General features: G+C 44.6%; 2 non-coding genes and 1 pseudogene across 2 annotated transcripts; all 3 read left to right on the forward strand.

Annotated features, from left to right (window-relative positions):
- The first annotated feature begins 385 nt into the window (after positions 1-385).
- Positions 386-577, forward strand: LOC142689132 (U2 spliceosomal RNA). Its single transcript, XR_012858138.1, has one exon. It is a non-coding gene; the product is annotated as a U2 spliceosomal RNA (small nuclear RNA).
- A 1280-nt stretch (positions 578-1857) lies between these two features.
- On the forward strand, positions 1858-2048 carry LOC142689306 (U2 spliceosomal RNA). Its single transcript, XR_012858209.1, has one exon. It is a non-coding gene; the product is annotated as a U2 spliceosomal RNA (small nuclear RNA).
- Positions 2049-8381: 6333 nt separating this feature from the next.
- Positions 8382-8606, forward strand: LOC142689226 (U2 spliceosomal RNA; annotated as a pseudogene).
- The last annotated feature ends 6290 nt before the right edge of the window (positions 8607-14896 follow it).

Consider the following 14896-nt stretch of genomic DNA (forward strand, 5'->3'; position numbering starts at 1 on the left):
AAGAATGCCATTTGGAAGGTTAGGAACATTCTGCTTTTTAAACATGATTTTATTGACGTTAAAAATTGTGTGAAATATGCCCTAAGTGAAATGTATATTTATTATCTTAGGGACAAAAAGCAGCTAGGGGTAAAAGAAGCAACATCCATGTGGTGTTTGCAAATGTGGAATACCATAACATTGTAAATAAAAATGGTTTTATTCTTTTATGTCTTTTATGCCCTGTATAAATTTTATCCTGCTATTGTTCTGTACTTTTATTATAACATCTGTATTAATGGTCTTATTATTATTACTTTTGTATTCATTTAAATGTATGAATATTCATGTATTATGCTGTTGATTTTATCTTGTGGTTTCAATTTTAAAAAAAAGTCTGTAAAATATATTATTTTTGCCAATAAAAAACTTTGTTGAAACCTTATCTGTTCTTATCAGTTTAATATCTGATACGTCCCCTATCTGGGGACCATATATTAAATGGATTTTTAGAACAGGGAGATGGAAATAGAGCTTGCTCTGTCCACTCCACGCATTGACCTGGTATTGCAGTATTTCCAGGACCGGTGCACCCTTCCCTTATGTGTTGACTAAAATCAGATTCCAAAAGTGCTATTTGTGTTTGCTATTGTTTTTGTCTTTCTGATGGGATCTCCCCTTTTAATCCCATTATTTCAACACCTGTTGGACAATGCATTTGTACAGTCATGTGTGATAATGAGCTCATTTATTAAATGCAATTAATGAATACATTGCCACCTCTTGTTGTGTGTGTGTGTGTGTGTGTGTGTGTCTTCTGTGTTTCCGGCATTTCACATTGGAACAGCTCATTCACCTTCCTTGTCTTCTCTCCGCCCTCCCTCCTAGGTAAGTTAAAGAGCTGCACCTGAGCCAGCCACTGATTGATGCAGCACCACAGTCAAATAGTGGAGTGGAGTGGAGTAGGGGAACAGCAAACAGCCATTAAAGCAGCCAGCCGCCTACCCGCCACAATGGACCTACCTGTGTACACTAGATGGATGTGATGGAATGTACTGTCGTCCCTACATTTCAAGAAGAAGTAAGAATTGCAGTTGCAACAAACCCTTGCTTGCCTACAAAGAGAGCAGCAATTTGGATTTGTTACTTTGTTACCTGGAAGAATAACAAACTGTGCAAGGATGGAGGTTGTAGGAGCAAGGAGAAGTTGTCTGTAAAGTTGGTGGATGCTTATTTTCCATTTTGCAGTCCCTTGTCTCCCTCTTGTGGCCTCCTGGAGGCAAATAAATGTGCAAAAAAAAGACAGCCTGGCGGCCGGCTGTTGCAGTGTTGCCCTCTCAGGCAACACTGAGTGACTGACTGAGCCTCACCGTCTTATATAAAGTTCAGACGGAACTTTGCACGTGTCATAGTGGAGCCCTCAGGATTCCAGAGCCAGCTTTCTGACATCATAATGGGGCCTCAGAGATAGATAAAAGCCTGGGCCCAGGCAGTGTTGGTCAGTGCTGCTCAGCAGGCAGCACTGGACTGGATTAAAGCTGATACAAGGTGTGAAGGAACAAGGGGTGGCTGTGGGCATGCACTTGCTGCCGCTGCCAGTGTTTATCTGCATGGCAGGAGGGCATTTGGGCGTTGCCAGGAAGGCGTTTTTATGTAGATTCCTCCTCTTTCAGCACTGCATTGTGGTGCAAGCAAAAGAAGCAAATCCTGTGTAGCTTCCTCTCCGGCCTTTATTCACCTCCCTCCCGCTTAGTAGCTGTAAATGTGTGTGAGCCTGCAGGGCCCCATGGAATTGCCTAGGAGTAGGCTGAATCAATCGCTGCAAGGGGTGAACAGCAGTATGGGACAGGCTCGGGCAAGGCAAGGGCCGCTCGGGTTATCGCTTCTCGGCCTTTTGGCTAAGATCAAGTGTAGTATCTGTTCTTATCAGTTTAATATCTGATACGTCCCCTATCTGGGGACCATATATTAAATGGATTTTTAGAACAGGGAGATGGAAATAGAGCTTGCTCTGTCCACTCCACGCATTGACCTGGTATTGCAGTATTTCCAGGACCGGTGCACCCTTCCCTTATGTGTTGACTAAAATCAGATTCCAAAAGTGCTATTTGTGTTTGCTATTGTTTTTGTCTTTCTGATGGGATCTCCCCTTTTAATCCCATTATTTCAACACCTGTTGGACAATGCATTTGTACAGTCATGTGTGATAATGAGCTCATTTATTAAATGCAATTAATGAATACATTGCCACCTCTTGTTGTGTGTGTGTGTGTGTGTGTGTGTGTGTCTTCTGTGTTTCTGTGTTTCCGGCATTTCACATTGGAACAGCTCATTCACCTTCCTTGTCTTCTCTCCGCCCTCCCTCCTAGGTAAGTTAAAGAGCTGCACCTGAGCCAGCCACTGATTGATGCAGCACCACAGTCAAATAGTGGAGTGGAGTGGAGTAGGGGAACAGCAAACAGCCATTAAAGCAGCCAGCCGCCTACCCGCCACAATGGACCTACCTGTGTACACTAGATGGATGTGATGGAATGTACTGTCGTCCCTACATTTCAAGAAGAAGTAAGAATTGCAGTTGCAACAAACCCTTGCTTGCCTACAAAGAGAGCAGCAATTTGGATTTGTTACTTTGTTACCTGGAAGAATAACAAACTGTGCAAGGATGGAGGTTGTAGGAGCAAGGAGAAGTTGTCTGTAAAGTTGGTGGATGCTTATTTTCCATTTTGCAGTCCCTTGTCTCCCTCTTGTGGCCTCCTGGAGGCAAATAAATGTGCAAAAAAAAGACAGCCTGGCGGCCGGCTGTTGCAGTGTTGCCCTCTCAGGCAACACTGAGTGACTGACTGAGCCTCACCGTCTTATATAAAGTTCAGACGGAACTTTGCACGTGTCATAGTGGAGCCCTCAGGATTCCAGAGCCAGCTTTCTGACATCATAATGGGGCCTCAGAGATAGATAAAAGCCTGGGCCCAGGCAGTGTTGGTCAGTGCTGCTCAGCAGGCAGCACTGGACTGGATTAAAGCTGATACAAGGTGTGAAGGAACAAGGGGTGGCTGTGGGCATGCACTTGCTGCCGCTGCCAGTGTTTATCTGCATGGCAGGAGGGCATTTGGGCGTTGCCAGGAAGGCGTTTTTATGTAGATTCCTCCTCTTTCAGCACTGCATTGTGGTGCAAGCAAAAGAAGCAAATCCTGTGTAGCTTCCTCTCCGGCCTTTATTCACCTCCCTCCCGCTTAGTAGCTGTAAATGTGTGTGAGCCTGCAGGGCCCCATGGAATTGCCTAGGAGTAGGCTGAATCAATCGCTGCAAGGGGTGAACAGCAGTATGGGACAGGCTCGGGCAAGGCAAGGGCCGCTCGGGTTATCGCTTCTCGGCCTTTTGGCACGATCTCGTGTCATTAGGTGATCAGCATGTCATGCCCTTGGCCTTTTGGCATCGCCACCTCGGTGGCTTAAGCCATCTGCTGCTATTAGGGGGTAGGCTGGGTGATCATTAGTAGAGCGATCATGGGAGCTAGGCTCCGCTACGCTGGGATCGGGGAAACCCGGATCAAGAACGCTTTCGGTATCGACGTACCCTTGGATAAAAGAGATCTATTTTCGTTGAAGCATCTGGTGCAAGACATCCTCTTCAAGACCCTCAATGTCAGCAGGAGCGACATTCTATGCCTTCAGGACCCTAGAGGTAACCGTTTTACTCTTGTTCTCAACAGTCTCAATGCTTGTTACAATTTGTATGCGACAATCAAGGCAAACCTGCAAAATACTGATCTGGATGGACTTGTCTTCACTGTGCTGTATAACAATGATGTGCCATTGGTTGTGCTTATGTACAATCCTCATGTGTTGGTGGAGGACATTCTTTCTTTTCTAAGGAAGTACTGCTCCTATGCAAGTTATTCCCACCAGGTTCTAAACACTGAGTCTATATGGACTGGAAAACATAAGTTTTTTGTGCGCTTTGAAGAGGACCCTGCAGGACCATTGGGGGTTAAATACCCTCCCAGAAATTTTGCAATTGGCCGTGATAAAGGTTATTTATTTTTTCCCCAGCCCCCTGTGTTTTGCAGGAAGTGTAAAACGTATGGGCATACTTATGAAGACTGCACACAGGAAGGGGTTACATGCAACAAATGCAACCAGGATGGTCATCTGGCTAAAGACTGTAAGAATCCTATTGTGTGCAATATGTGTAGTACAGTGGGACATGCATTTAAAAACTGCCCAATGCGTGCAAAAAATAAGAGGGTGAGGACTATGGCAGAGGTAGTAGCAGGTGAAGCCAGTGGCAGTACATTTAATGTGGTTCTAAGCTCTGTTGTCCAGGGAATTCAGGAGCCGACGCCTAAGGAGCCTGCTGAGCCGACGCCTCCCAGAGGGCCTGCTGGGCCATCACCTCCTGGGGAGCCTGCTGAATCTCTCACTGAGCTAACTCATGCTAGCAAAACGGTGGCTGAAGAAATGGAAGTGGCTTTGTTGGAAGGAGACCTGCCTCACCCCTCTGATGACTTGACTGGTTTGAGGGGGGATGGTGAGATAGATGCTTCTCTCTCCAGGACTGCGGTCTTGTCCTGGGAAGGAATTTACATAGAACAAGATGGCGGAGGTGGCCAAGGAGACTTTCCATCTTCTCTTGTGAGATCTGCTGAGGAGGAGGGAGAAGGGTCGTCTTCCAAAAGACTACGTACTATGCTGTCACCCTTGAGTGAGGATGGAGCCAGCCCAGACAGGGGAATTTACCCTATCTCTCATTTCTCTGAGGATTTTCCTTTTTTAGGGGAGGACGCAGAAAAAGCTGTCTTTGTGTCCGGTTGCCAGCCTCCAGGAGGCGTAGGCTGATCAGACAGTGGGGTATCGGTGGTTACGTTCGTAAAAAGATCAAGATATGGGCTCCAAAACTACATTTAATGTCATATCCATAAATGTCAGACAAATAGCATCTAAGTCTAGACGTGCTTTAGTTTTGGATCATGTCAGGAATCTTGGAGCAGAAATTTCTTGCCTGCAGGAATGTGGCATATCTGAACCACCGGGGGAGGGGGATTGGCCCTATGGGCAATGTGTTTGGTCAGGGTCTTCTTTTAATAAAAATGATGGTGTAGGGATACTACTGGGGAATAAGGGTATAAACTTGGAGAGTTACACAGTGGTTGAAATAGGCCGATGTTTGATTGCAGTAGTGTGTTGTAGGGGATTTAGGGTCAGGGTGATAAATACGTATTGCCCTACAGACAGGGCGAGTAGGCTGGCTTTGTTAGAAAAGCTGAGCCTTTTCCTACCTGGGAGGATACCTACAATTTTTGTAGGAGATTTCAATTGCTCCTTTGATGGAGAGGGCCTGGATGTGACCGGGAAAAAGTTAAATCAATTAATGTCTGACTTTTCTTTTCTAGATACGGCAGAAATGCATTTGGGTAAGCCACCACCACCAACGTATAAATCAGACAGAGGAGGGGTTGAGTCTAGGATTGACCGTATATGTGTATCCAAGAATCTAGTTTGTAAGACTTTTGTTCAAAGTGAGGTACCATTTTCGGATCATGTATGTTTGCAAGTATGGATGGAAGGTAATTGTAAATTTAGTTTTGGGAGGGGTGTATGGAAGTTGAATAGTAGATTATTAGAGGATGTGGAAGTGATGGACGAGTTTAAGTGTAAGTATGCTGTGTGGAAAAGGGAGAAAAATAGTTTTAAAGATGTGCTTAAGTGGTGGGATTGGGTGAAAGTGCAGATTAAAATTTTTTTTGTAAGATGGGGACGTAAACAAGCTACTAGACTACGTAATCAGTATAAAGATCTGAATGTTAGGATAGAATGGTTACGTAAGATGGGTGAAAATGGGATTGATATGAGTGATTTGTTGGAAGAGGCCAGAAAGGAGTTAAAGCAGGTTTTGGAAAGAAAAGGTAAAGAAATCATTTTTAGATCAAAAGTGGAATATCTAGATAAAAATGAAAAATGTACAAGATTTTTTTTCAAAAAAATGTGTGGTAAGAAAGAAGATATGAATGAAGTGGTTAATGAGAAAGGTGAGTGTATGGAGGGTGTAGATGTGGTAAAAGTGGTGGAATCATACTATTCAGAGTTGTATGGGAAAAAATGGATTGATAATGGTTTGATGAATGAGGTTTTGGGTGGTTTGGAAAGTGTCCTTGGTGAGGATGACTGCGTGGGGTTGAATGAAGAGATAACTCTTGAAGAAGTGAAGAATGTGATAATGAGTGCAGGGAAAAATAAAACTCCTGGTAAAGATGGTATTCCGGTGGAATTCTACGTAAAGATGTGGGAGGTAATTGGGGTAGACTTGCTGGAAGTGTGTAAGAATATATGGGATAAAGGGGTTTTGTGTGAGTCTATGAAAGAAGGTGTGATTGTTTTGATCTACAAGAAAGGAGACAAGAAGTGTCTGGGTAATTGGAGGCCAATTTCATTATTGAATGCAGATTATAAATGCTTTAGTAAAATCCTGGCTAATCGCATGCGTGAGGTGGTAGGTAAAATTGTAGGGGAGGAGCAAGTGTGTGCTGTGCCAGGTAGAAGTATGACTGATAATTTGGTTTTGTTGAGAGATTTGATTGGTGACTGTATGAGTAGGAAACAGAAGTGTATGATGCTTGCATTGGATTTTGAAAAGGCTTTCGATAGGGTGTCGCACGGGTTTATGTTTGCTGTACTTGCTAGGATGGGTTTCTCCACTAGGTTTTTGGAAGGTGTGAAGTGTTTGTACAGGGATGTGTCAAGTGAAGTTTTGGTGAATGGTAATTTAAGTTCAAAAGTATGTGTAGAATCTGGGGTTAGACAGGGGTGCCCTATGTCCCCTGTTTTGTTTATTTGTGTAATTGAAGTTTTGATGTGTTTAGTAAGAAGAGATAAGGTAATGAGAGGTTTTCTGATTCCAGGGAGTGGGGGTAAATGTGTTAAAATTTTGGGTTATATGGATGATGTGGTGGTTGTGAGTGATTGTATGGCTGGGCTGAATAGAGTTAAATTATGGTTGGATTTCTTCTGTGGTGCATCTGCTTTTAAAGTGAATTGGGGTAAGTGTGTATTCAAGTGTTTTGGGGACAGGGGAGTAAGAATGGGAGGGGTGCGAAATGAAGTGGGTGCAGTGAAAGTGTTGGGGATTCAGTTTAATGATGATTTAAGAGGGAATGAGAGTTGGGATGAATGTGGCTTGAGAATTGAGAGGAAGTTAAATTTTTGGAGGCTTAGGGACCTGACCCTATCGGGGAAGGTATTAATAATAAAATCGGTTATTCTGCCAATTCTGGTCTTTGTGGCTTGTGTTTTTCCAACCGCCAGTAGGAAGATTAAGAAGTTAGAGAAAATGGTTTTTACTTTTTTTTGGGGAAGCCGAATGGAGAAACTGAAGCGTGAATTTGTATATAAGTCTTGTGAGAATGGGGGTTTGGGTTTTCCACATGTTGAGGTTTTTCTTGGGCTTAATTATATTAAAATGGTGGTGGTTCTTTTGGGAAAAGGAAGTAAGAGCGCGTATATGGTTAGGTATATGGCTGGTTGGATGCTTTATGGGTTAGATTGGGTTAAGAGAGATGCCACTGTGCCTGTTGCTTATGTATGTCCTGTATGGTATATTCTGATTGAAAAATTTATTAGGAAGCATGATTTGATTGCAGTTCCAATGGGTGAGTTTAAGAATAAGAAGGCTGTGTTAAAAAGGTTGTGTGTGAATGAGGTTGTGTGTAATATTGTGGGTTTGAGAGGACAGGATGTTGTGAATGTTTGGAAGAAGTTAAGTGTGACAGGTATGTCAAATAGGCAAAAAGACATAGTGTGGATGGCGATGCATGATATTTTGCCTGTTAGAGATGTGCAGAGGAGGAGGATGTTAGTTAGATTTGAGGTTTGTCCGAGAGTTGGGTGTGGTTCGTGTGAGACTGTAAGACATCTCTTTTGGGACTGTGATTATGCTTATGAGGTTTGGAGAAGAATGGGTGGTTTGTGTAAGGAATTGGCTGGGGTAAGTTTTATGGATTGGAAGGTCGCAATGTTCGCTATAGGTGCATGTAATAGGGCAAGTGATAGGGTATTATGGTTGATTATGGTGTGTATAATGGAGAGCTTGTGGGATGTGCGCAATTTAGGTATTTTCAAGCATAAGTGGGTACCAATTAATGATTGTGTGAGGATGATACTGTCGAGATTATATGTGGTTTATCGCTGGGATAGTCAGTGTGGTGGTGGCATAGACGCAGAGGGAGTTTGGAAATTTAAGAAATGGAGAAGGTTAGTGAAATACAGTTAATTGTTGTTTTCTATCTCTGTTTCAAATGTTGTCCCTTGTTTTATTATGTTCCTTTTTGATCGGAATAAAGTATTACCATGATGATGTATGACTAAGGCAACTTATGCCTTAAAGATGCAAAATGGTTCTTGCGTTGTACTGTTGCTTTAAGTTGAACTGAATGGTATTAAAAGACAAAAAAAAAAAAAAAAAAAAAAAAAAAAAAAAAAAAATCTGTTCTTATCAGTTTAATATCTGATACGTCCCCTATCTGGGGACCATATATTAAATGGATTTTTAGAACAGGGAGATGGAAATAGAGCTTGCTCTGTCCACTCCACGCATTGACCTGGTATTGCAGTATTTCCAGGACCGGTGCACCCTTCCCTTATGTGTTGACTAAAATCAGATTCCAAAAGTGCTATTTGTGTTTGCTATTGTTTTTGTCTTTCTGATGGGATCTCCCCTTTTAATCCCATTATTTCAACACCTGTTGGACAATGCATTTGTACAGTCATGTGTGATAATGAGCTCATTTATTAAATGCAATTAATGAATACATTGCCACCTCTTGTTGTGTGTGTGTGTGTGTGTGTGTGTGTCTTCTGTGTTTCTGTGTTTCCGGCATTTCACATTGGAACAGCTCATTCACCTTCCTTGTCTTCTCTCCGCCCTCCCTCCTAGGTAAGTTAAAGAGCTGCACCTGAGCCAGCCACTGATTGATGCAGCACCACAGTCAAATAGTGGAGTGGAGTGGAGTAGGGGAACAGCAAACAGCCATTAAAGCAGCCAGCCGCCTACCCGCCACAATGGACCTACCTGTGTACACTAGATGGATGTGATGGAATGTACTGTCGTCCCTACATTTCAAGAAGAAGTAAGAATTGCAGTTGCAACAAACCCTTGCTTGCCTACAAAGAGAGCAGCAATTTGGATTTGTTACTTTGTTACCTGGAAGAATAACAAACTGTGCAAGGATGGAGGTTGTAGGAGCAAGGAGAAGTTGTCTGTAAAGTTGGTGGATGCTTATTTTCCATTTTGCAGTCCCTTGTCTCCCTCTTGTGGCCTCCTGGAGGCAAATAAATGTGCAAAAAAAAGACAGCCTGGCGGCCGGCTGTTGCAGTGTTGCCCTCTCAGGCAACACTGAGTGACTGACTGAGCCTCACCGTCTTATATAAAGTTCAGACGGAACTTTGCACGTGTCATAGTGGAGCCCTCAGGATTCCAGAGCCAGCTTTCTGACATCATAATGGGGCCTCAGAGATAGATAAAAGCCTGGGCCCAGGCAGTGTTGGTCAGTGCTGCTCAGCAGGCAGCACTGGACTGGATTAAAGCTGATACAAGGTGTGAAGGAACAAGGGGTGGCTGTGGGCATGCACTTGCTGCCGCTGCCAGTGTTTATCTGCATGGCAGGAGGGCATTTGGGCGTTGCCAGGAAGGCGTTTTTATGTAGATTCCTCCTCTTTCAGCACTGCATTGTGGTGCAAGCAAAAGAAGCAAATCCTGTGTAGCTTCCTCTCCGGCCTTTATTCACCTCCCTCCCGCTTAGTAGCTGTAAATGTGTGTGAGCCTGCAGGGCCCCATGGAATTGCCTAGGAGTAGGCTGAATCAATCGCTGCAAGGGGTGAACAGCAGTATGGGACAGGCTCGGGCAAGGCAAGGGCCGCTCGGGTTATCGCTTCTCGGCCTTTTGGCTAAGACCAAGTGTATTTATACAGGAGGTTTTGTCAGAAGGTGCCTGGGGTACCCGGCTACTTGGCCTGGGGGGATCGTCACAGGTTTATCGCCTTGACTTCACCCCCCTGCAGCTATTGGGTAGTCGGACTAGTCCTCAGGCAACGAGAAGGGATCACTAGGCGGACGGCTTGCGCCGGACGGCCTAGAAGGGCGATTCCTTGTTGCGACAAGCTGTGTTGGGACAAGCTGTGATGCCGTTCACATACGGATTCGTGACTGGGGAGACCCAGTTGCGACAATCTATCCGGATTGAGGTCGAGGAGAAACATCGCCAGCGGAGGAACCTGAAGTTCATAGTAGGGGAAATCTTGCTTGGCTTCTTCGGCCTCAGACGGGAGAATATCCTGTGTCTTAATGACCAGGAAGGCCGCGGACGATATACCATCTCCTTTTGTACCGCGGCCTGCTGCGACACCATCTGTGCAGCCCTGTCTGGTGCGGACCAGACAGATGAGCGCCTGGACGGGCTCAATTTCTCGTTCCTCTACGGCGAGGAATCCATTCCACTCGTCGTGGTGATGCATAGCCCGTTTGTCCCTGCCAGGGACATCGAGATTTTCCTAGGGCGATATTGTAAAGAGATACACTTCAGCCATGAAGTAAAAAATGCAGAGGGCTTCTGGAATGGCAAACGGAAGTACTTCGTGAAGTTCTTCCAAGACCCAAGTGGCATACGAGGCTTTGTACATCCGCCAGCCAACTTTGCCATTGGGAGGAACCGGGGTTATCTCTTTTACCCCCAGATGCCCCGGTTCTGCTGGAACTGCCAGTCGTATGGACATACAAAAGACGCATGCAGTGAAGGTCATGTCATACGCTGTAACAAATGTGGAGGCCTTGGGCACGTGGCCTCCAAGTGCAGTTCCAGCACCATGTGTAACCTGTGCGGGGAGACAGGACACATGTACAAAGATTGTCCAAAGAGAACGCAGTCATTGAGGGGTGAACCCAAACCTGGGCCACCCCGACCGGGGCCAGGGCAGCAGCCTGCAACAGGTGTGGGCACTGCTGGTAATGCCCCGGGACCTACCGAAGGGTCAGGGCCAATACCCTCCACTCCACGTGTGGAGGGTGGTCCTAGGGATTCCAAGGGGGCCGAGCAGGGCTGTTCTAGCTCTGTAATGAAGGCCCCAAGCTCCAACCCGGAACCGGTCGGAAAAAAGTCTCGCCGGTCCTCGATACCCACGAAAGGGGACTGGGCAGAGATGGTGGCTGGTGAAGAGCCAAATAAGGAGTCCAGACGCAGGGGCTCCTTGCGGGATACCCCAAGCACCAGCCGCCACCGATCGGCTGGGGAGCTAGAGTCCGTCCCTCTTGTTACGCCAATAGAGGGTCGGATGCAGACGGCTTTAGATGCAGTAGGCGGAATGATGAGAAAGAAGGAAGGGACCTCACAGGCTCCTGAGCAACCCGAGATGACCAGCGATCCGGAGAGACCTGTAGCCGCACCTGAGGTAGCAGAGGCCGGAGATCGTGACGGAGATGACATCAGCCAGGAGACCGAGGAGACATCGAGTGAGGAGGACGAGGACGGAGCGCGTATGGATTTATCCAGTACGGGGAAGAGGACGAGAGAAGAGGACGTGTCCACAATTAAGAGGAAAACACTATGCCGCAGCTCGGATGAAAGCGAATTCAGGGGAAGAGTCGGGTCTAAACATCTATCCGGCTCTGACCCTGTGAACATCTTGGAGTTCGCGTCCCCGGATGCGGGGCAGCCTGACTCCCAGAGTATATCGGGGTCGGGCTCCTCAGAGGTGGACACTGACTCTCCATAAGCGATGCCTTCTAGTACCCTAAAATTCTCCTCACTGAATGTGAGGTCCCTAAAGAGCCCTGTTCGCAGGGCTGCTTTATTTTCTTTTCTTGAGACAATGGACTTTGATTTTTGCCTACTGCAGGAGTGTGGAATCCCTAACAGCATGGACTATATGGATTTAAAACAAGACTGGAAGCTGGGCCCTTCGGTGTGGTCTGGAGCCAATGACTGTCGTTCTTCAGGTGTGGGATTACTCTGCCGTGGCCGTTTTATTTCCATACAAAATGTGATTGAGATTATGCCCGGCAGAGCTGTTTTAACCCACCTACATATTAATGGACTTTTAATTCGTATTTTAAATGTGTATGCCCCTCCTGACAAACAGGAGCGGGCAGAACTTTTTAATATATTACCACTGTTTTGTGTTGGGTCTACCCCCCTGCTGGTAGGGGGTGATTTTAACTGCATAAGAGAAGGAGAGTGCCGGCAGGGGGGTGATGCAAATAGAAAAGACCTAACTACCTACCTGCTCAAAAATTTTATTGATGATTTTAAATTACGCGATTGCTGGAAGGATCTCTTGCCAGGAGACCCAGGCGCCACATGGTCGAATGGAAGAGTGAGCTCCAGAATCGATTTTATCTTTGCCTCTCATGATTTTACCCCACAAAAATGCATGCTTTTAAATAATATCTTTTCAGATCATAAACTCCTAAATGTGTCTCTGGAGCTCGAGGGAGAGCAAAAAGTAAGTAAGGGCCTCTGGAGGTTGAACGCCACACTCCTGGAGGACCCCGAAATTAAAAATGAGTTTGTGCGGACCTACCAGTGCTGGCAATTACAGAGAAAACCCCACGAGACCATGCTGCACTGGTGGGAGGGCATTAAACCAAAAATTAAATTATTTTTTATCCGAGCAGGTAGGAAGAAAGCTAGAGAAAAGAAACAGTGGTTTTATGTTCTTAATAAGCGTCTACATGTGCTTTTTAAATTGAAGGATGTTGGGTTTGATGTGGATTCTGATATTTTAAACTTAAAAGCTGAAATAAAAAAATGTCTTGATGATAAAGGTAAACAAATAATTTTTAACTCCCACGTGAAGCATCTAGAAGAAGACGAGAAGTGCTCCCGATTCTTTTTTAAAAAGGTAAATGACAAAAGAGACGCTATTTTAAACCTAGAAGGGGAGACTTCCGTGGGAGGAATGTTAAATGCAGCTTTTAATTTTTACCAACTCCTTTTTAGTAAAAAAGCCATTGATGAATCCTTTTTAAATCATGCTCTTAACTCCCTTGATTTTAAGTTAGATACTTTGGACCAGGAGGTTTTATCCCGGGATCTTAATTTAGAGGAACTTTTATTTGTTTTTAAAAGTTTTTCAGCGGGAAAGGCCCCTGGGGAGGATGGGTTGCCTATTGAATTTTATCTAACTTTTTGGGATGTTTTAAAAGAGGATATGATTTTACTATATAAAGAGGCTTTTATTGTAAAAGAGCTGCCCCCTTCTTGGAGAAGGGGGATTGTGTCCCTAATTTTTAAAAAGAAGGGTGGGAAGGACCAGCTCAAAAATTGGCGCCCGATTACGCTTTTAAATGTAGATTATAAAATTTTAGCCAAACTGATAGCGGTCCGTTTTAAACCTTTTATCAGTAAATTAATCCACCCAAATCAGGTCTGTGGGGTACCTGGTAGATCTATCACTGAGTCCCTTAATATTTTAAGAGATGTTATTTGGTATTTTAAAGATCGAGGCCAAAACCTTGCTATTTTATCCCTTGACTTTGAAAAGGCCTTTGATAGAGTGTCCCATGAGTTCCTTTTTATGGTTCTTAAAAAAATGGCGGTGCCTGATTTTATTATAAGTCGTGTGATGCTTTTATATCGGTCCTGTTTTAGTGAGATTTCTATAAATGGATTTTTAACTAGTGGTGTTCCTCTTTTATCTGGAGTCAAGCAAGGGTGCCCATTGTCTCCCCTACTATTTATTTGCGCAATGGAGCCCCTTTTAGCCATGCTCAGGAACGATAAAGTTATTAGAGGCGCCCCAATACCTGGTGGGAGGGGCAACCAAGTAAAGGTATTAAGCTACATGGATGATGTGACAATTCTGTGCCCCGATTCATCATCCATGAGGAGGGCGCTGAGGAACACCACCTTTTTCTGCGAGGCTTCTGGTTTTAAACTTAACATTGATAAATGTGACTGTTTTAATATAGGAGGCTGGGATTCCTCCCTGACCCCAGGAGTCAGAATGCAGAAGGACCAGATTAAAATTTTAGGGATTGTTTTTAATCAGGCGAACAATGGGACCTCTAACTGGGACTCAGTGATAGCAAAAATAGAGAAGAAGGTTTTAATGTGGAATCTTAGGAGCCTCACGATGGAGGGGAAAATTTTAATCATAAAAATGATTTTAATCCCAATAATGCTCTATGTGGCCATGGTTTTCCCTCCATCCATTTTATATATTAAAAAGCTAACACGCATTTGTTTTATGTTTCTGTGGGGCTCCAAGATGGAAAAATTAAAACGTGATTTTATGTATAAAGGTAAAGACAATGGCGGGAGAAATGTTCCTAACCTTTTTACATTTTTTTATATCAAATATTTCTGCTTCTGTTTTAAAATGTTTAAATCCGATGGCATTTTTAGCTGCTTTTTAAAATACGCAGCGGGCATGGTTTTTAAACGTTGGGTTCGTATCTCCTTAAATTCTCCTGTGCTTCTGTGTCCCCCAAAACACTATGTGGTGCTAGAAAAGACTGTTAGGCTCCTGAGCCTCCAAGAATTGGAGCCTGACATATTGGGGGACCAGAGGAAGGTGTCAGTGGCGTGCAGACACGGAGAAGAGACAGTGGCAGTGTCCAATTTCTCGCAGGCAAGGTCCAAGCAAGTGTGGCGAAATGTGTATGGAAAATATCTTGCAAATGTGCATAAGGACCTTGCCTGGGCAATCGTCCACCAGTGCCTCCCTACACGTGCATTCCAACATAGGAGAGGACTGGTGGCGAGAGCCAAGTGCCCACGAGATAGGTGCGGGAATGACGAAACAGTAATGCACTTGTTCTGGAACTGCCACTATGCACAGGAGGTATGGAGAAAAGCAGGCCTTTTACTAAAATGGATCTGTGGTCTTAAAGATTTTAAGTACGAATACGTTTTTTATGGCCTTTTTACCTG

Source organism: Rhinoderma darwinii, assembly GCF_050947455.1.
Source record: "Rhinoderma darwinii isolate aRhiDar2 chromosome 5 unlocalized genomic scaffold, aRhiDar2.hap1 SUPER_5_unloc_28, whole genome shotgun sequence".
NCBI lineage: Eukaryota > Metazoa > Chordata > Amphibia > Anura > Rhinodermatidae > Rhinoderma > Rhinoderma darwinii.